This window comes from Octodon degus, unplaced genomic scaffold, assembly GCF_000260255.1.
Source record: "Octodon degus isolate 3935 unplaced genomic scaffold, OctDeg1.0 scaffold00005, whole genome shotgun sequence".
NCBI classification, from domain to species: Eukaryota; Metazoa; Chordata; class Mammalia; order Rodentia; family Octodontidae; genus Octodon; species Octodon degus.
Window position 1 is genome coordinate 246169 of NW_004524581.1, and position 21531 is coordinate 267699.

At 37.7% G+C, this 21531-nt stretch overlaps 1 protein-coding gene across 4 annotated transcripts in view; it reads left to right on the forward strand.

Moving 5' to 3' along the window:
* Positions 1-21531, forward strand: part of Sgms1 (sphingomyelin synthase 1) — a 324088-nt gene that overhangs the window by 77153 nt on the left and 225404 nt on the right. The gene's annotated exons all lie outside the window — the stretch shown is intronic.

Consider the following 21531-nt stretch of genomic DNA (forward strand, 5'->3'; position numbering starts at 1 on the left):
ACGGGGCTGAAGCCTCTGGCACCCCCTCAGTACTGTGAAGCCTCCTGTGTTGAGAGAAATCGTGGTGGTCTCCACGTGGCTCAGCGAAGCACCTGCTTTGCCATCCTTACCTCTAGACGTGTCCTTTCCTTTGTGCTGCAGGGTGTGCATTCTGCCACGTTCTCTTTAAAGCCACAGTAGTCACTACGGTTGTTTCTTTCTCTGTTCCTCTTGCAGAGAGAAACTAAATAATTTAACTGAATTATTGACTCACTGCAAGTTAAAGATGAAAGGTGTTTCATAGCTGAACTCATAAGTGGAATGAGTGGCAAAACATTCCTTCTCAGGGCAAACGGAGAAGGACATTGTGGTGACGCTGCTCCGGGGGCCCTGAGTGTGTGGGAGGGCTGCTGTGCGCAGTGCCTCGCATGGCTGCTTCTTTCGTATGCTCTCTTTTCCTTAATTTCCTCACATCTACAAATATTTAACCTCTTCAAATTAGAAGTTGCATTCCAGCTGACTGCTGTACAGAGGAATTTTTTTTTTTTCTTGGAATTTTCAGTTATGTCCTCAGGTAGAACAGCCTGCCAGTCAGAAGTATTCCAGGTCCTCTTTGCCCCTAACAAAGATTGAAGGAGACAAACCAAAATATTACCAAAAGTTTCTTTAGAAATTGCAGGGTAAGTAGATTTGGGAGAAGCTAGCTCTGCAGAACAAACTTGGGCAGAGCAAGAGGAAAACAAGGTAAAAGCAAAATTAAGAGTGCATGCTGCGTGTGAGAAACACCACGTGGGTTGTGGTGAGAACTTGCCATAGTAGCTTCCCGCGGTGTCTGGGTTTTTTTTGCCATCTACATCTGTGGGTGCTAGCAGGAAGTTCTACATACGGGGCTGCACATTACTGTGGGTCTTGTAGTTGACTGTTCCGCTCATTTTCCCAGCTAGTTTTGCCACGTGCTATCTCCTGTATCAGACCTTATGTTACCTGCCTTAACTTTAGTAAAAGCTTTTGATTTACATTTTCTATTAAGCCAGGCATAGCTGTGCATAACTGTAATCCCTGTGTTTGGGAGATGAGGCTGGAGATAATGAGTTCAAGGCCAACCTGGCCTACATAGAGAAGCCCTGCCACAAAACAAAACAAGAAACAAAACAAAACAAAACAAACCACCTCATTTTTATATAAGTACCGCCTGCTAACCGATTGCACCACTGGAGCTTCCAAACCACCTCATTTTTAGTATGGAAAAAATGAAATGTAAGCAAAAAGTTAAGTCTTAGCTGCAGCTGAAAAATCTGCCTAGAGGTAGAAGCAAGGGCGACTATGGCTAAGAAGGTTCGAAACCTGTTTACCTTCACTGATGCAAGATTGTGCTATGGTTAATGTAGCGTATGCATGTATGTATGTGCAGAAGTGCCTTGTTTAGAGCGCTGGTGTCCTTTTATGATAGTGCTTGTAAGGGACAGTTCTGTGCTACTTGATGTGTGTCTTGGATAGCTTACTTTACCTTTCTGGGTCTCAGTGTCCTCATCTGTGAAATGAGAACAAGAAAATAACCTCAGAATTGTTGGAAGGATTAGATGGGTTAATTCATAAAGTACTTCAGACAGTCCCTAGCATTCTAGTTTCTGTTATCTGATGTTTTCTTACATTTAAGTTACACCATCATTGTGAATATAATAGACTTTAAGAAGTAAGTATGTCAGGACCCCCCCCCCCCATGGTCCCTCTTAGAAAGTAAGTGCCAATTGTAGTGCCACTCATTTAGGAAATTGGGATTGTCTTGCCAATGAGTGTCTTTGGGGTTGTATAACTATATTCTTTAAATGTCCCGGTAGTGACTAGTTTTGTATATATTGAAAGGATGAGAATTGAAATTTCATTCTTTTCTTTCCTTTTTTCTCCCTCCCTACTTAAAGATATGGGGTGAACTCAAAAGTGCAAAAGTGTGTTCGTGTAAAAATTTACCTTTAAAATTTTTTAGTGATGTAGTCAATGGGCCAAATTAAACTGATAGTTTAATTTTAACGTGCAGATTATTTTAGGTTTTGAAGCAACTACAGCAGCATGGCCATTTGGGCCCACAATCCAATTCTCCCTCCTGTGTCTGGGTTTGAGGAGAGCTGAGACACAAGCCACACTTGGTGTCAGGGGTTCGCTTGTATCCAGGCCACGATTCTTTTAGGCTCTCCTCAGCCTTATTTTCTGCCTTACTCACAGATTCTTTTTTTTTTTTTTTTTTTAAACTCAGATTCTTACTATGATATTTTACAACTAACTCTATGTGTATTTTAACATGTAATTGTTGTGTGCATGAATGTACATGTTTACAAATAGCATGTTTATCCACTCACCTTAGCTTTTAGAATTGATATGCTTAAAGGCAACCCCCAGATCTGCCATGTGAACAGGTTGAAGGGCTCTGCCTTCTGTGCAGGCGCAGGGCAGGGCAGCAGGGCAGGGCAGCGTTTACTGCCCAGGCATTTGCAAGCAGAGTCCCCAGCCTTGCTGCAGAATCGTTTTGTTGTCAGCTAAGTGTGCTATAATGGAAAAACCTGTTCTTCTTGACGCTTACTGCTTTGCAAAATGCAAGTGCTGGATTTCATCTACAAGATAGCTGGCATACTTTTTTCTTATTGGTCCAGATTGTAGCAGATCAGATATGAATACCTAATATGATTTGTTAAAATTGATCCAGCCACAATCATATTAATACTCTGTGTGTATATTTGTGTACTCATGTCCAAGTCTGAATAGTGACAACATGATCTTGGTTTGTGAAGAGGGTAAATGTATGTTAAAAACAAAACGAGGGGCTGGGGAAATGGCTCAATAGAGTAAGTACTTGCCTGGCAAGCGCAAGAGCCTGAGTTCAATCCCCGGTTCCACCAAAAAAAAGAAAAAAAAAAAGGTGGGAGAATACAAAAAACTTTCCATTTCTCTGTCTCTCTCTTTTCTTTTCTTTTCTTTTGTATTTAGCATTTACATTACATAACCAAAACGCTTCATAGTTGTTGGAAAACAAAAATCAAAAGATTTGGACTTTCCGAGTAATGGGTAATATGTCATTGTGATATATAGTATATGATATTTCACAGGCAAAAATATGGCTTTTATATTTTGTTACAATATTTAAATTATATATGTATATCTTCATTTTTCCTACAAACTTTGCTTTATGACATTTTACTTTTTTAATGCCTTTACTTTGACTTACGCTGTTCATAACTTTCTTAACTGCTTGTTTATGGCCCATATACATATTTTTGCTTAAACCAAGATTGGTGACATCACAGAAATTTTAGTTTTTCTTTTATAATTGCTTCATTAAAAAAAGTCTATGAGTTAAATGAGGAGCAGCCTTTCAAAGCCGTGATCTATGAATGCACACTTCACGAGATCTTTGAATTTTAACAAATATTTTTAGGGAGAATTGTAAAAGAACTACAGGCTACAGAAACAGAACCTGGATGGATATATATATATATATATATATATTTACACACTTCCCCCTTATGCCATGTAAGTTTTTGAAGAATGAAAAGTAGAGTCAGCTTTCTTTCCCATAAGGGGCCTGGGGAGAGGGCGTTAAGCTCTTCATGTGGCTAGACCTCTGGATGCCCTCCCGGAGAACGTTGTGGTACATTCAAATATTCAATCAGTCAATCAATCAATCTCTCTCTGTCTCTCTGTCTCTCTCTGTCTCTGTCTCTCTCTCCATCCATGTATTTGGTACAAGGTCTCACTACACAGCTCAGAGTCATAGTGATCCTCCTGTCTCAGCCTCCCAGGGGTGGGATTACAGGTGTGTACCACCACACCCAGATTCAGTCACACCAACTCAACTTACCAGGGGTTGGGGCCGGAATGGCCTGTGGTGCTGGGGATCGAACCCTGGTCCCTGCGCTTTGCCTAAGCGGGTAATTAGACCACTGAGCTATCTCGCCAGCCCTGACCTATCTTGATGGCCCTGAAGTAATAAATCCTTATATTTATTTATTTATTTATTTATTTATTTATTTATTTTTGGGTGGGACTGGGGATTGAACTCAGACCCTTGAACTTGCCAGGGAAGCATTTATTCCACTGAACCATCTCCCTGGCCCCTTAAATCTTTAAAGAAAGGTGAATTTTTACTATTTTTGGGCAGAACTGGGGTTTGAACTCAGGCCCTTGTGCTTGCCAGGGAAGCATTTATTCCACTGAGCCATCTCCCTGGCCCCAGAAAGGTGAAATTGTGTTGATGTATTGTACTTCACAAGGCAGAAAACTGCAGTGTTCTTTAGGTTTTGGTTCCGTGAAATGTACTCACTTCCCCCTTTTAGAATTTGTTGACTAATAGTTCTCTTGTAAAGCCCATTTTGTCAAGTGAGCCATGCGTCAGAAGTCACCGCCCGCATCACACCACGCCCGTGGCAACACTCTCCACTCTGCTTGGTGTATCCTAGTAGTAGACAATCATTTCTTGAGTGAAGGAGTGAAAGTAATGGCATCTGTGAGCATCCTGAGTGCCACCGAGTGGTGCATCTGCCACTTGTGTGGCGCAGGTGCCGCAGCACATCTGCCTCTGTGTCATTCTCCTGGGCTTTCTTGGAGTTGCTCTCTGAGTTTTCCTAGTGAACTGGATTATCTGAATTAGCATGTGGTTTGAAATCTAGTTGCCCTTCTAGCAGGAAAAAGCATAATCTTTTGGAAGTTTAAGTTCTTAACCTTTAGACATGTTCTATAAATGTGCTGTGCTTAGACTTCTGCCAGTCTGACACAGGTGCTCAGATGGTAAGATACTGTGTCTTAGCCAGGCATGATAGCACTTGCTTATAATTCCCAGTGCACCGGGAGGCTGAGGTAGGTAGTGAGACCCTTTCCTATCTGAAAATAAAAAATAAAAAGGGCTAGGAATGTAGCTCAGTGTGAAGGCCCTCGGTTCAATCCATAGTATCACAAAAAAAAAAAAAAAAAAAAATTCTTTTATAAGGATGAAGTAATAAGTATTGAAAAATAAGTAAATGTTTTCCAAATATACTGTTTAATTATAAGCTTATGGTGTGATAAGGTTTTGATCATCTTGTGATCAGTCTTTTCTATAGAGACCAAAATGTTTTATGTGAGATATAAGGGTTTTATATATAAAGGTGTATATATATGTTCTATATAAAGGTATGTGTAAAGGTATAAAGTTTTCTATATAGGTAAATCAAATTTTCTTTCAGAATTAAATGGATTTCTTTTTCCATTTGACATTTACTTGATGTCTGTTTTGCTCTTGAGGAATCCATTTTAAGGAGATAAAATATAGATGCCAAGAACACGACAGTTTTTAGTTTACTATTATTCTGTGCATGTATGCATTGCCTGTAGTAGGAATACCTGGAGTGTTTAGATTTCAGTTTCTGCTTTCACAGGTTACTAACTCAGACTTTCAGGCCTGAAAATACTAATGTTTCAGTTATTACTTTGCTTTTTAAATAAGCTGCAGAAGTTTGAGACCCAGGTCCCTCTTCCTACCTAGCATACAGTGTTGTGGGTCACAATACATGTCAAGCAGGACCTATTAAAAGTGGCTCACTCCAGTAACCTTTTCAGTATCATCTAAGAGTAAAGATGTTATTAGAGAACCTAGCTCTGCCAGCATTGTACAATTAAAGGTGATGATATTGGTTGTGGCTGAAGTTGAAATAGTCTGTGACCTTTTTAACTGAAACACAGACTCAACAAAGGAGCATTGTTCTCTGAGACTTTAAGCACGCTGTCTCTCAGAGAAAAATCCTTTAACCATGACTGGCACAGTCAGAAAACAACTAGGCAAGGGTCTGGTTTTGCTTCAGCAGTAGATGGTGAGCATGTGGTTGAGATCACAGGAGAATCCTCACAGTGGAGCCTGGCAGTGCCCTTACCTACCAGGACTACCCCACAAGCCCAGGATGCAGGGAGAAAATGTGCTGTGTACAAGAAGGCAGGCCCAGTAATAGTAATTTAATGTTTAACATTACCAAATGTGTAGGATGTGTTGCACATCTGAGTTTGGTGCTTTGCATTAGCTCAAATCAGCTGAAAGCAGGGAACAAGCTGGGTATGTGTGAGAAGGCATTTCATTGTTGACTCCAACTCTGGACTAGACTTCTGAGGAAACTCACAAGTTTCCATCTCCTAATCATACAGAGTTTGCTCTGTTCCTTCAGATCTCCTTTGACCCCTTTATGATTCTTAAAGTCTTCACTCCATAATTTCACCTCCAGATTATTACTGTTTTTTTATCATTTATTTATTGGATGTTGTATCCATCTCACCAAGTATAAATGGAGGTTCTCATTGGGAGTGGTGTCACCCCTTCCTCTGGTGCTTGGAAATGTATGGGGACATTTGTGATGGCCATATGATGATAGGGTAGTGTACAGTAGCATTGAATGCCCTGAAGGTGTGGAATACTAAGTCTGTGTCATTACTTGTGACAGTCCTATGCAATGAAGGACTGTCTGGGCCAGAATGCTCATGGTACCTCCAATGAGAAACACTGGAGCTCTTAAGGTTTGTCTGTGTCTTGTCCAGTTCCTCTTTCATAATAGATGCTTAATACATAATCTCTATAGCTTATTGGATATAGTGCAAGCCTTTTATGCAAGGAAAATAAATGGGTAAAATTATCATTTTGGATCACTTTCGTGCTCTGACAGTGATAGTTTCACTTCTCTTGGACTGTGGTGAAATTTAGACATGAGTTATGACCCAAGGAATAACCTTGACTTATTATAGTCCCATCAGGAAACAGCTTATGTTTTAAAAAATGTTAACGCATTTTGTTTCACTGATACAGTGGTTCTGTGAAGATAAACAGGCTGATACTGTGTACATTGGTGCTAGCATCATAAAATAGGGCACAGAACAAGACTGCCCATGTTTTACTGTACAAACCAGTCCAGGAAATTGCACCTAGTGTAGGTCAGTTTACATTTTGCTGGCACATGTTCCAGACTCCCAAACATTTTGGAGAAAGTTGCTTCTTTTCCTCAGGTATCAGAAAACTGTGGAGGAGAAAAAGGGTTGCACTAAGGATTATTAGAGAGTCAGTAAAAAGTTCAGGGACATTTGTTAATTCACCTGTCATTTGGTTGGAGACAAGACAGATAAAAATCGAGGAACAAAGAGACTGGATATTACATCAAGCCATACAACTTGTTGAACTAAAAATGTGTATAGAATTTGTGTACCTGTATTTTGAAAACCAAAGTACATCCAGCAAAGACAATGGTAAAATTCAGCCAAGGTAGGTTGAGAGAAATGCAAATGCTGAGATGACTCAGGTTTTTTTAAAATATTTATTTTTAACTCCGTTAAGACGTCTCTTGTAACCAAATGTGGGACAGTGTGTTGACCCTTTGACTCCTGAGCTTATTTCTAGGAGGAATTTCTAAGGAAATACTTAGAAATATATTCAGAGGTGTAGCTCTGAGGGTGTGCTGTGAGCACCGTTTGAAATAACATTGGAAGCAACCTAGTTGGCTCCCAAAATATATCATAATTTGTGCAATTGAATATTTTGTAACCATGACAATGATGTTGTAAAAAAGCATTGGCATGAGACAAAAATATATGCAAAATATGCTATAATGAAATAGGAGATAATCATTTTAATAAATAAACCACATGAAATTGGGAAGGAGAGTTAAAGGCATTAATCAAAATGTTTGCTTGTTTTATCTTTGAGTGGTAGAATTTCAGGTAGTGTTTTTCCTTAGGATTTAATATAGTGTTTTGCATGCGATTATATAATTGTTTTGTTACCCATTTAATGCACTAAATAAAACATAATCTTATATATTAAAAGAGACACCTTGTCAACTTTTTACTTGAAATATTCTTGATGAATCTAGTCATTTTATACCAAAATGATATTAAATCTAAATACTTTTGAACATCCTTTTTAGTTCTGAGGAGCTATGATTAGTCCATCTCATCCAGTTCTCAATTAGTTGATCCTTAACACAAGGAAATGCTTTGATTACAAGGACAGTAGGAATGGGGAAAGGACTTGGGTTAATTAAGTGGTGGGAAGAAAGACATAGTTAAATGACACATGCAACAAAGTCTTAACTGCATTTGCTGAGTTTGAAGCTCTGCCCAAGAAATTGCCTAGTGCAGTATTTACTCATATCTCTCGTCATGCGCTGCTGGAAACAACTGCTAGTCCTAGGCCCAGATTTCTGGCTCAAAGAGGAGGTGAGTAAGAGCTGTGAGAGCCACTCAGACATCAACTCCACCTTTCAGAAGTGGACTTCTAGCCTCAGGTTTGGTTTGTGAAGCCTTAGAACTGTGCATCACTGAGTCAGCTCATTCAGAATCTAGGTGTTTCTCTGAGGGAATAGTTGGAATAGCATTTCTGGGCATGTTCCTTGTGAGTCATTCAGCATATGAGACAGCTCCACAGGGAAATCACCTCAGATGTTGGGTGGGGCTTGTCTATAAGAAAAGACAGGTTCTTATCTCTACCTTAAGGTTCAGGAAGTTTTGATTAAAGATAGTTTTGAATTTAGGAGACTGAAGCAAGAGGATTGCTGCAAATTCAAAGCAATCCTCAGCTACACAGTGAGTTCAAGGCCATCCTGAACTCCAGTAGCAAAAGTCTTGTCTCAAAAAACCAAAAATAACTACCAAAAAGAAAAATATTTTTGCATAAGAATCTTTTTTCCTTTGGCAAAAATAATGAGTAGATGGTAACTTTTATTTGTGAGATCTTCATTCTGCTGGAATAATATGTAAGGGAGGTACTCAGGGAAACATGGGACCTTCTCAGCCATGTGAAAATGGATCTAGGTGTGTATAGTAGAGTAAGAAGAATCTTATGGCTTAGTGATCAGCAACCTATGAAAATTTATATGGGATAGGGTTCTGTTTTTGTTCAAAAGGAATTCAAATGGCAAAGCTTGGGAAGAAATACATAAAAATGGTAGGGCCTTCTCCCTCTTTTGGTTTTCTTCCATGAATATATATTGCTATATAAATCATTCTTTCTCAAAAGTATCAGTAATAAAACAGTGAGTATTTGGGATTTCCAGCCCATTTCCTCTTGGAAAGAACAGCACAAGGTAGCCTGTATCCTATGGTCTCTGGCTTCCAGATCTGGCTTCTGGCCATCTGCTTTCACCTGTAGGAAGGAGGAGTCCTGGGGAACAGAGGTTGTGAGCCACTATCATTTCTTGCTGACCCCGGGCCTGGGGACCCAGTGTCATCAGTGTGTCTGGGCCTGCTGGACACACAGAGCAGGAGCCCAGGTGGGGGCTAGGGTCTGCCGTGTCACCTTGTTGGCTGCTGTGCTTCTGTTGTAGCTGCAGTGTACAAGTAGCTCTGTTTAACTTGTTAAGATTTGATTTCTTAAACTCAGTTGGGGGACCCCAAACTTGATGCCAAACATGTAGAATGATGATGTTAGGAAGAAATATTCTTTTTTTTTTTTTTTTTCTTTTTGAAAGACAGTACAAATTAGAATTAAAAAATTACAAGTGATACAGACTTTCTCTTAAAGTAATATTAATATGAATTTCACTGTATTTATTGTAATTCAGTGTTGTCTTCCAACCAGTCATACATATTGCCAGACATATACGTGCAAAATTGGAAGAAGGAAGAAAAAAAGAGATGCATAAGAAATAAGATAAAAAGTAGGGAGAGAGAGAGAGAGAGAGAGAGAGAGAGAGAGAGAGAGAGAGAGAGGAGAGAGAGCAACCTGATAGCTCAGCAGACTAAAGTGCCTGCTTAGGCAGAGTTCAGGGATGACCTGCTGTGTCCTCTCCCCCTCCCCCCGCCCCACTCCTGCGTGCTTAGATGGCCATTGAGACTGGGTGTGGTGGTGTATATACCTGTAATCTAGCACTTGGGAGGCTGAAAACAGGAGAATCATTATCATTATGAGTCCAATCTACATAGTGAGACCCTGTAGACCCTGTCCTAAATACAGAAAAAAAAAAAAAAAGAAAAAGAAAAAGTACAAACAATTGAAAAAAGGAGACAAAATAAATTAAAGCATTAACTGCTTCTTTTCACAGACCAGCAGAAATGCACAGTACAGTTGTCCAAACTGTCCTGCTTACATGCTTAGCTAAATCTCTTTACCTCACTCCTCTTGTCCTCAGCTCAGTAACTCTTCCCTTTTGAATAAATTGATTCCCTTTTCCCAGTATCTATTGTACCTTTTAGATTCCACTTTTGTCTTTCAGGTTCTCATACTAAGGAGACAATACGATGTTTGCACATGTGTGTTTGATTTATTTCACTTTTCAATAAAATTGTTTGAGCTTCTGATTAACCAACAAAACAAATAAGCCAAACCAATCATACTATAAAACCCTTCAGAACAACAATGCTAATCTTGTAAAGATGTGGCCAGTCTGTAAGAATAGAAAAATCCGTAGAAGCATGGCCTAAGAAATCTGGTGGCATCACATCTTGTGTTGACTTAAGCAACAGCCTTGGCAGTGCACTGCAAACAAAACCAGGCTCTGAGAAGTGATCAGGTTCCTCTATCAGGTTCTGCTTAGGACTTCAGGCTTCTTCCTGCTCTTCAGCCTCCACCTTCATCTCCAAAAGCTCCCTCAAGTCCCCCACAGGGCCTGGTGAGAGGAAGGGGTACAAGAACAAACCAGGGATGCAAAAGTAAGTTTTACTGAGTTCTGCAGGAGTGAAGAAGTTGACCAGTTTTCATCAAATGAGACCCATCTCAGAAAGAAATTAAATGATCCATGAAAAGTTTTCACTTGAACTTCTTCAGAAACCCCAGTGAAACAAAGCTGAACACATCATCTGGAAGGTGATTCCAGATAGTAAATTAAACTTTCGATGCTGCTTCATGTCTTTAATTACACTGATTTGGTTCCAGTCACAAATGTGGGGACATAAGATAAACAAAACAGTGATTGATAACCTTTGTATTTGCTATCAGATGATAATATTGATTGTAGTTATTTAATTTTTCAGATGGGGTGAACATTTAAAGTTAAATTGTCTAACCAGCTTCTGCTTAGCGAGGGGAAGAGATCTGTTGAGCTCGTGTGTAATTATTCACAGAATCCAGGGCCCCAAATATTTTTGCTGAATATTTGAGCAAGGACTAGTGATAGCAAGAACACTCATAACTTCACAGAAGCTAACTTCGGGCTATGCACAGTCACAATGGTAAAAGAATGGAAAAAAAGCAGGAAAATTATTCCTCACAAGTGATCTTTTTACCATTAGATGAGACAAATTGTTTCCAACAGTTATCTTCCCTTACTGTGGTACTCTAAAATGTCTCCCTTTTTACAGACTTAACACTTTTTAAGATGACATTTTTGGTTTTTAATAGAAAATATTGGGGCCAGGGAGATGGCTTGGCGGCTGGGGAGATGGCTCAGTGGAATAAGCACTTCCCTGGCAAGTGCAAGGGTCTGAGTTCAATCCCTGGTTCTGCCAAAAAAAAAAGAAAAAAGAAAATATTCATTCAGCAATATCTGCTTGCCTATAATGAGCTGAAAATTGTTCTAGTTGCTGTGGATACAAAAGTAAACAAGAGATATGAAAACGTAACTGTCATTTTGCTAGCTTGCTTGGAATCTTTTGCCTGTTCTTTTTCTTTCTCCGAATGCCCTCAGGGCAGGTTTGGCTGGCTTGAGTTGTGGGGATGAACCACAGCAACCTGGGCCTGACTGCTTTGTTGAAGCAGCCACTTAAAGAACTGAGCTAAGGGGCAGGCCCCCTGCCTGTTCTTTTTCTATATGTATATGTATGTACATTTTATACTTCTAATGGTAGCTTTTGTATCCCACCTTCTCATTTAATATATCTTAAGCATTTTTGCATGGAAATAATTGTAATGGCTGCTTATTATCCTACTATATGGATGTGCCACAGGTGCTGTTCTTATACCATTCCTGTGTTGGACAATTAGTTTTGCATCTTAGTGCAAACAGTTATAAAATTGTACATTGATGTGTAAAATTTTGGCCTCATTTCTGAGTACTTTATTCAAATAGATTGAAGCTGGAACTGGCCAGGCAATATGAGCATTTTCAGTCTCTTGATGGATGATGATAAATTGCATTGACCCTCTGTAGTGGTGGTTATTTCATTTTATTGTCATTAGCATTGAATGTTTAAGTACAAATTTAATAGGAAAAAATATTACATTGGTTGAATTTACTTGTTTTGAATATTGGCACTGAGGCCATGTTTATTTATGTATTCATTTATTAAGTCATTCTTAATATGTTAAGGAGTGTATTTTAAATTCTTTGCAGTTACACAGATGATAGATAAATACATTTAACAAAAAATTAAGTGTTCTAAGTAAAGCTCACCTTGGTTCTCCTTTCCTTCACTCCCTTTCCATACATATAGGTAGCCACTTTTTTTTTTTTTTTAATCAGTTGGATGTGTCTTTGTAGACCCTTTTGCAGTATTTACATGTGTGCACATGGAGATAGGATATATAGACTTTTAAGGTCTTAAAAACATATGTGCACATAGGTATATCTATTTTGGAGGCAAATTTTTTGTTTAGAATGTTTTAAATTTACCATGTGTCTCTCTGTCATACATACAACTTCTCTTTGCAGTGCTGGGCCTGGAACCCAGACTCTCATGCCTGCTTGGCAAATATTCTACACTGAGCTACATGTTGGCCCTCCTTTTCTTGTTTTTAGGCATTTGTATTTTATTTAATTGTATTTTAATGTACATTTTTATGAGATATTTCTACTTAAGCTTAATGTTTTCTTTATGTAAATGATATAATATTAAAACTAAATATTTACTTTTCCGTATAGATAGGAAAATGTATACACGTGTGTGCATCCATTTACAGATAATACATTTTGAAAAGATTCTTCAAAGGTAGAGCAAAATGCTACATGCTAACAATTGATAATTCAAATAAAATTAGAGAAAAAAGTTCAGAAACACCTTTCTCACTTTTTAAACTTATAAAACTTTTGTAATTAACTTTTGTCAGTTGGCTTTTTAGAGAGTTTTCAACTAGGATTCATGAGTATCCTTTGAGTAAAAATCAGAGCTAATAGATGCTATTATTTATTAAAGTAAAAAGAAAAACCCAGATATTTCTGTAATCTCAGCTACTTAGGAGGCTGAGGTAGGAGGATCACAATTCAAGCTCATCCTGGCCAATTTGAAACCCTGTCTCAAAATAAAGAATAAAAAGAGCTGGAAATGTAGCTCAGAGTTAGAAAACTTAGCTAGCATTTGTGAACCCTTGGATTTAATCTCAATACTGAAAAATAAAATAAAATGCAATAAATAAAAAAATAAAACAACAAAAATTTAACAGAAATCTCATATTAGAGAAGGAACCCAGGGCTGGTGAGATGGCTCAGTGGTCTAAAGCACCTACTTAGAACAAGCTTAGCAAAGCACAAGGGACCATGGTTCAATCTCCCAGCACCACATGCCAGCCAGCCCGCCCCCTGGTGGGCTGAGCTGGTCACACACACACACACACACACACACATATACAATAAATAAATAAATAAATATTGAGAAGGAACCCAGGGCCCCATGGAGAAGCATGTTAGGTAAGTACTCTGACACTGAGCCATCGCCCTGGCCCACAACAAAATTTTGCTTAAGAAGAAAGCTCTCTGTACTCTCATCTGTACTAATTCTATCACATTTTTTTTTTAAAGTAAGCACAAAATGAAATAATTTCTTAAAGGTATCATCTTTGTCAAAGATTCAGTGAAAATTTACTACTTGCAGGTTTCTGTGCTTAGAAAAGTTACATGGATGGAGTTCTTTACAAATAGGAGAGTCTTTAAAAATATCCCATTGTCACAGTACGTTAGCTCATCGTCTCTCTGTAAAGATCACTCTCATTGTTTAGGTTCCTGTGGTTCACATCTAATTTACATGTGGGGATATTGTGTATTCCCCACCAGACTTGGTGATGTCTTTGCTATCTCAGCTGTCTCTCTTGACGATTCTGAGCATCTAACGTAGCACCAGGTATCTAGTAACTGTGCTCAGTCAACAAGTTAACTGAAGTAATCAGTGACTCACATATTCAAAGAAATCAGTCATTAGTCTTTTGTACTGTCACAGTAAGTCTAGGAAATCCAAATCTTATCTGTGTAGCAATGGAAAAAGGTAGAATATCTCTCCTACAGGTAAATGCATAAAAGCTGACTTCCAGGTCATGAATTTTGAGGACGATAGTAGAAGCAACCCCCAAACCAAAGACTTTTTAATATAATTTAATTAAAAAAATTTTTTTCGTGGTACTAGGGATCAAACTCAGGACCTTACACTTGCTGGGTATGCCACTGAACTATCTCTCCAGGCCAAGGAAGGTGTTTTTTATCTTTTTTTTTGAGGTACCAGAGATTGAACTTGGGACCTTGTGCTTGCCAGACAGGCACTTATGACACTGACCCATCTTCCCGGCCCTACTTGTTTGATTTTTTGAGACAAGGTCTCACTATGTAGTTAAGGCTGGCCTTGAATTCACTGTGTAATCTAGGCAGGCCTCAAACTCTCCGTGGTCCTCCTGCCTCAGCCTCCTCCTGTGTGCTGGGATTATAGGTATATACCATTATACCCAACTTCAACTTTTGTTAGAGTTTTTAAAAATAATAAAAACCCAAAGTAAAATAACAAAAAAAATAATTTGAGTTGAATATGATTCAGTCCTGAGCCAGAATTTAGTTTCAGAATGTGGTTTACAATCCTCCCTGTATCAGTCAGAATTTGGATTGCAATTCTGCATCTATTACTTACAAGCTAGGTGCCAAATCCATAAAAGATGTAGAATACCACCTGCTTGTCATGCTGCTGCTAGGGCTAAGTGTACCTAGCATATCCCAAGAACTCAGTCAGAGGGTCTGGTAAGATTGTTATAGGTAGGGCACCCTCAAACAATGGGTAAATTATGGAAGATTTTACTCTTAAAAGTCAAATCACTGGATAGAATGAAGGGTTCCACCTAACCCTTTTATAGGGCAGATGGTGGAGTAGCAGGTAAAGAGCTTTGGAGCTAGGGAAAGTCTTGTTTGAATGATCTTGTGTTTTAAGAAAACTATGGTTGCACATGTACTGAATGGCTAGCACTTATGCCAATCAGCGTTAGCCATCCTAACAGAGCAATAGAGAGCCCATAGTTGGGGAAGAGTTTGTACCTTTTATTGATCAGTAAGTGCAGTGGTACCTTAGTATTTGTCCTTAATTGCTTCTGGAAGGTATGGTGGATACAACACTGATGAGTACCAAACAAATTGTTTAGGCTGGAAAGGGTAATGCATCATGAGGCAGTTAATATCAACCTATTCCAGCTGCACATCAAGTACTAAACAACTACCCAAACCAGGTCAAAGTCTTTGCATCCAAATATGTAGAATATCAAATTCAACAAGTTTCAAAACAATTGAGTACCAAAGTTAAGTTTATGTTCTAAATCACTTTGAAATGGATAGGATCCATGTGGAATATAAGGATAGGATAATTTGTTATGGAAACATGTATGCACAAAATGTGGCACTTCCCTAAACAAGTAAAACAGCTTGTTACTGTTAAGAAAAAGTTGACTATAAAGCCTAAGGTACAAAGAGGTAGTCTGTATATGTTCCTTTTAAAATATAAAGAGAACCTCTGAACACCCTCTGGCATGGCTCTTTCCCTTCTGGTTAAGTAGGTGATAACAGGAACTTCACTGATAACAAATTTGGGATTATAGGCTAGAGATGACATGTAAGTAGTGCCTTCTACAGCCAAGTGAGATGATAGCTTTCAGAATAGTGTTGAAATTTTAGAAAACCTTTGACTTCAGTGACCTTTTTAGTATCTTTTTCCTTGTGATGCACATTAATATATTCATAGCTTCTTAGTAAGAGTATAAGAAACCACATGACAGTTGCTTTTGTGTGTATTGTACACAACGTTTGAAAAAACATTACATTTTTTAGTATTTAGAAGGAGCAGCTGTTTTGTACTTTGATTAGAATTTAGTGGCCTTGATCAGAAAAGCCTACAGCCAGACATATCATAGTCAAGATTCCAGAAAGTCAATACAAGATTAGAATCTTAAAAGCTGTTAGGGAGAAGAAGAGAATCACCTATAGTGCACAGCCCATCAGAAACACAGCTGACTTCTCAGAAAAACTCTCAAGTCAAGGAGAGCTTGGAGTGAAGTATTTCAAGTTCTGATGGAAAACAACCTTCAACACAGATTGATGTACCCCTCAAGACTATTTTTCAAAACTGATGAAGAAATAAGATGGTCTCTCCATGACAGAGACCATCTGAGAAAATTTATGAGCACCAAACCAGTACTTCAAAATGTTTTGAAGAACATTCTGGAAAGAGATAATAAGGACTACAGTTCCATGGACCCCAACAGAAGGAATCCACCAGGCAAGGCAAATTAAATAGAGAAAGGGTAGAAAAAGACAGGAAGCCAACAACAGGAAAATACTATGACAAGAATAACTTAGTACATATCAGTTATAACCATTCATGTTAACAGTCAGTTTACCAATCAAAAGACACAGACTGGCAGAATGGATCAAGAAGCAATGTCCAACAATATGCTGCATACTACAAACACATTCAATTCAAAATGAAATTCATAGACTGAAAGTTAAAGGATGAAAAATAGTACTCCATGCAACGGGAACCCAGAATAAAAGCAGGGGTAGCTATTCTCTTTGCAGACAAAGTGAATTTCAACCCAAGACTGATTAAGAGAGATAAAGAAGGTCACTAGATTCTTATAAAGGGAACAATCCAAGAGGAAGAGATAAGAATCACAAATATGTATGCAACAAATACCAGTGCACCCAACTATGTAAAACAAGTATTAGTGGGCATGAAAAATCAAATAAGCACTAGTACAATTGTATCAGGGGAATCTCAGTAACACACTGTCACAAAAAGACAGATGAACTGGACAAACAAATCAATAATTAAATCTTAGAACTTTTGAACAAATGGACTTGGTAGATGTCTATAGAATATTCTACCCCATAACATCAGAAGACACATTTTTCTCAGCTGTACATGGGAGTCTCCAAAACAGACCACATACTAACTAGCTCATAGAATATGCTTAAATAAATGCATTAGAGGAATTGAAATTATCCCATGCATGTTATTAGTCCATAGTGCAATGAAATTGGAAATCAAGGGCAAACCAAACCACAAGAACTGTATGAAAATGTGGAAATTAAATAGCACCCTCATGAATAACCAATGAGTCAAAAATGAAAGAAATTAGACAGTTTCTGCAATTAAATAAATGCAGAGGAATTGAAATTATCCCATATTAGAACATAGTGCAATAAAATTGGAAATCAGTGGCAAACTAACCCACAAGAACTATATAAAGACATGAAAATTAAGCAGCATGCTCATGAACAACTGAGTCAAAAATGAAATTAAAGAAGAAATTATACAGTTTATGCAATTAAATAATAACAATATAACATAACAGAACTTAAGGGTTTGAACAATGAAAGTCCTAAAAGATAAATCAATCAATGAATAGCAGTGAATACCCAAATCAGGAAAACAGGGCAAGTGCAAATAAACAGCTTAATGGGGAACCTCAGAATTGCAGAAAAAGAAGAACAGGCTAAACCAAAAGTTCAGATAAGAGAGGGAATTATAAAGATCAGAGCAAAAATTAACACATTGGAACTAAAAACTCAATGCAAAGAAAGAATGAACCAAAGAGTTAGTTCTTGGATTAAATTAAAAAAAAACCCCTTTATTCAGCCTTATTAAAAAAAGGAAAGAAAGGACTCCGATCCATGCAATTAAGAATGAAAAGTGTGTGAAATCACAGCTGACCCTAAAGAAATCTGGAAGATATGTGCCTACTTTGAAACTTTGTATGACAAATGCAAAAGAAATGATATATCAAGAAGATATAAAAATCCTTAATAAACCAATGTCAATCAATTAAATTGAAGATGTAATAGAAAACTGACCAACAAAAAAGCCCAGGCCCTGATGGATGCACTGCTGAATTCTACAAGAAGTTTACAGAAGATCTACCACCAGTACTAATAAAACTCTTTTAATGAAATTGAAAGGGAAGCAACACTCTCAAATTCATTCCTGGAAGCAAGCATTATTTGATGCCAAAAATGGAGAAGGACCTAAATAAGAAAGAGAACTATAGGCCAATCTCCCTAATGAACATAGATGCAAAAATCCTCAATAAAATGCTGGCAAACAATGCAGCAAATCATCAAGATTATACACCATGACTAAATAGGATTCCTCCCATTATGGTTCAACTTAACGTTAATCAGTATATGTAATATACCATATTATCAGAGCCAAGAACAAAAATCATATGTTCATCTCAGTAGATGTAGAAAACACTCTTTCATGATAAAACCCTGCAGAAAATTGGAATAGATGGTCTTTTTCTCAATCTGATAAGAGCAATCTATGACAAACAAGAGCCAACATCATACTAAATAGACAAAAACCTGAAGCTTTCTCTAAAACCAGGAACAAGATAAGGATGTCCACTGTTTCTACCCTTACTCAAGGTAGTCCTGGAATTTTAGCCAGAGCAATTGGAGAAAAAAAAGAAATAATTTTTTTTAGAATAACAATAGGAAAGAAGTTATCATTATTCATGAGATAACATGATAATCTACATAGAAGACCTTCAAAGCTCTTCTAAAAGACATCTAGATTTCATAAGCAAATTCAGTAGCTGGAGCTGGATATAAAATGAACATTCAAAAGTCTATAGCCTTCATGTGAATAACAAAGTCACTGAGATATAGATTAGGAAAACAATACCTTTCACAATAACTTTCAAAGGCGGAGGGAAAACCCTATAAATTGATCTAATAAAGGGTGTAAAAACTTCTGCATTGGAAACTACAGTACTTTGAAAAAGGAGATTGAAGCAGCTATCAGAAAATGGAAAGCTATTTCTTGCTCTTAGGAAGAACCAATATAGTGAAAAATGGCCGTATCTCCAAACCTGTTGTACAAACTTAATGCAAATCTGATCAAAATCACAATAGTGTGTTCTCACAAAATTAGAAAGAGCAATCCTGAAATTAATTTGGAACCAGAAGAGACTTAAAGTTAGCAAAGGCAGTTCTGGACAAGAAAGGTAAAGCAAAGGTCATCACAATTCAGGACTTGAAATTATACTGCTGAGCTACTGTGATTAAACACAGCATGGTATTGGCAAAAAACAGACTTGAGGATCAGTGGAACAGATTAGAAGAAGTAGATGCAACTTTGAACACATTCAGCTACCTTGTCTTTGACTAAAGGGCCAAACACTGTTACTGAAAGAAAGATAGCTTCCTTAAGAAATGGTACTGGAAAAACTGACTTTCTAGGCCAGGGATATATCTCAGTGGTACATTGCCTGCCTGGCAAGTGCAAGGCCCTGAGTTCAATTCCTGATACCAGAGAAAGAAAGAAAGAAAGAAAGAAAGAAAGAAAGAAAGAAAGAAAGAAAGAAAGAAAGAAAGAAAGAGCGAACTTGCTTTCCACATGCTAAATACTAAAAGTAGATCTATGTATATCACTGTGCAATGAACTAAAAGTGGATCAAAGATCTAAATATTAAAGCAGAAATATTAAATCTACCAGAAGATAGAATAGGTAGAACTCCTGAAGACATTGATGCAGGCAGAGACTTTATGAACCAAATTCTAGTGGCACAAGAAGTGTCATAAAGAATCAACAGGTATCCCATCTTATTAGAAAGCTTGTTGCACAGCATGAGAAACCACCAACAAAGTGAAAACATAGCCCACAATGTGGGAAAAAGAAATTTTGCTGGCTATTCTTCAGAGAATTAATATTGAGAACATGTAAATAACTCAAAAAATTAGACCTCAGAAATTTAAAGACCGAGTCAAAAAATGGCCTTCTAAGATCAGTATACACTTCTCAGATGAAGAAATACAAACAGTGAATAAATATAAGAGAAAATGTTCAGCATCACTGATCATTTGAGAGATGCCAATTAAAACAACACTGAGATTCCATCTCACCTCAGAAAGAATGGCTATCATTGAAAACTCAATAACAAGTGCTACAGGGGTTGTGGGGGAAAAGGAACTATTTTCCACTCTTGGTGGGAGTATAGACCAGTGCACCCACTTTGGGAATCAGTGTAGAGCTTATTCCAAAAACCAGGATTGGAAGTTCCATTTGATCTGGATATCTTCAAAGAATTAAAAGCATCATACCACAGTGATATGTGTGCAGCACAATTTATAATAGCTAGATCTTGGAAACAATCCAAATGCCCATCAGCGAAGTAACTGATAAAAAAGATGTGGTCTTTCACACAATGGAGTACCACTGAGTCAAAAGGAAGTCTAAACTGGAGACTTTTATAGGTAAATGGGTGCAACTAGAGACCATGCTTATAAATGAAACATACCATGCACATGTGTGTAAACGTCATATTTTCTCTCGTGAGAAACTCAGTAAATAAAATTAAAAATGTATAATAGATATTGTAAAATGAGAAGAAATTTTCAAAGGAAAGAGAAATGAATGGGGAATGGAAAATGAAAGGGAAAAGGCATATATATATATGTATATATGATATGCATATATGTATATATGATATACTAATTTAGTTCATTGAAAATGTTTATGTTCATAATATTGTTTGGAAAATTAAATGGCAATATCTTATACTCTGAATAACAAATTTAAAGATAATATGCAATGTATAATCGTTACCTTCCTATTATCTTTTTTATTTTTTCTCATGTGGCTGGTTCAGCCTACCATGAGGGTGGGGCTTGCATGGCATGCAGTGCCATGGATCGAACTGTGGTCCCCGTGTGCTTGCCTAAGCTTGCCTAACCAGCCACTTTATAGACAACTCAGCTATCTTCTGGCCCCTCCCTCCTATTATCTTGTTTTTAAATATTAAAATTTATTTATTTTTGCAGTACCAGGGATTGAACTCGGGACTTTGTGCTTGCCAGGTCGGCACTTGTGCTGCTGAGCTATCTCCCTGCCTGGCCTTATTTATTTTTTTTGAATACAGGTGTTCTCATGAGACTAATGACTGAATCTGGCAGTTCTTCTAGGTTTCTGGGTAGCAGCCCAAACCATGATGGGGTGTCTCACTCTCAAAGGTAGAAGATGCATTTTTCTCTTCATGATAGCACCAAAAGTTCAACGATACACCATTTACAACAGCATGAGTGACATAGTCATTAAAAAAAAAAAAAAAAAAAAAAAAAGAGTTGAGTGACCTGCCCCATTGTTCTTTTTATCCTGTCAGAAATTTAGAAATTATTTATTTTTCTTTTCTCAGTACTGGGAATTGAGCCCACACTTTCGGCCCTTCTTTAGTTTTTTAAATTTTGAGACAGTGTCTTGCTAAGTCATGAGGCTGCACAGGCCGGACTTACTTGTGGCCCTCCTACTTCAGCCCTCCAGAGTGCTGAGGTTGCAGCCATGCTCGGCTACATCTGACCTAGAAATAACTTTAAGTGGAAAATTAGTTTCTTTCATTTATGGCTTGATTATTTTAAATTGCTCTAAGTGTTACATGTGATCTTTACT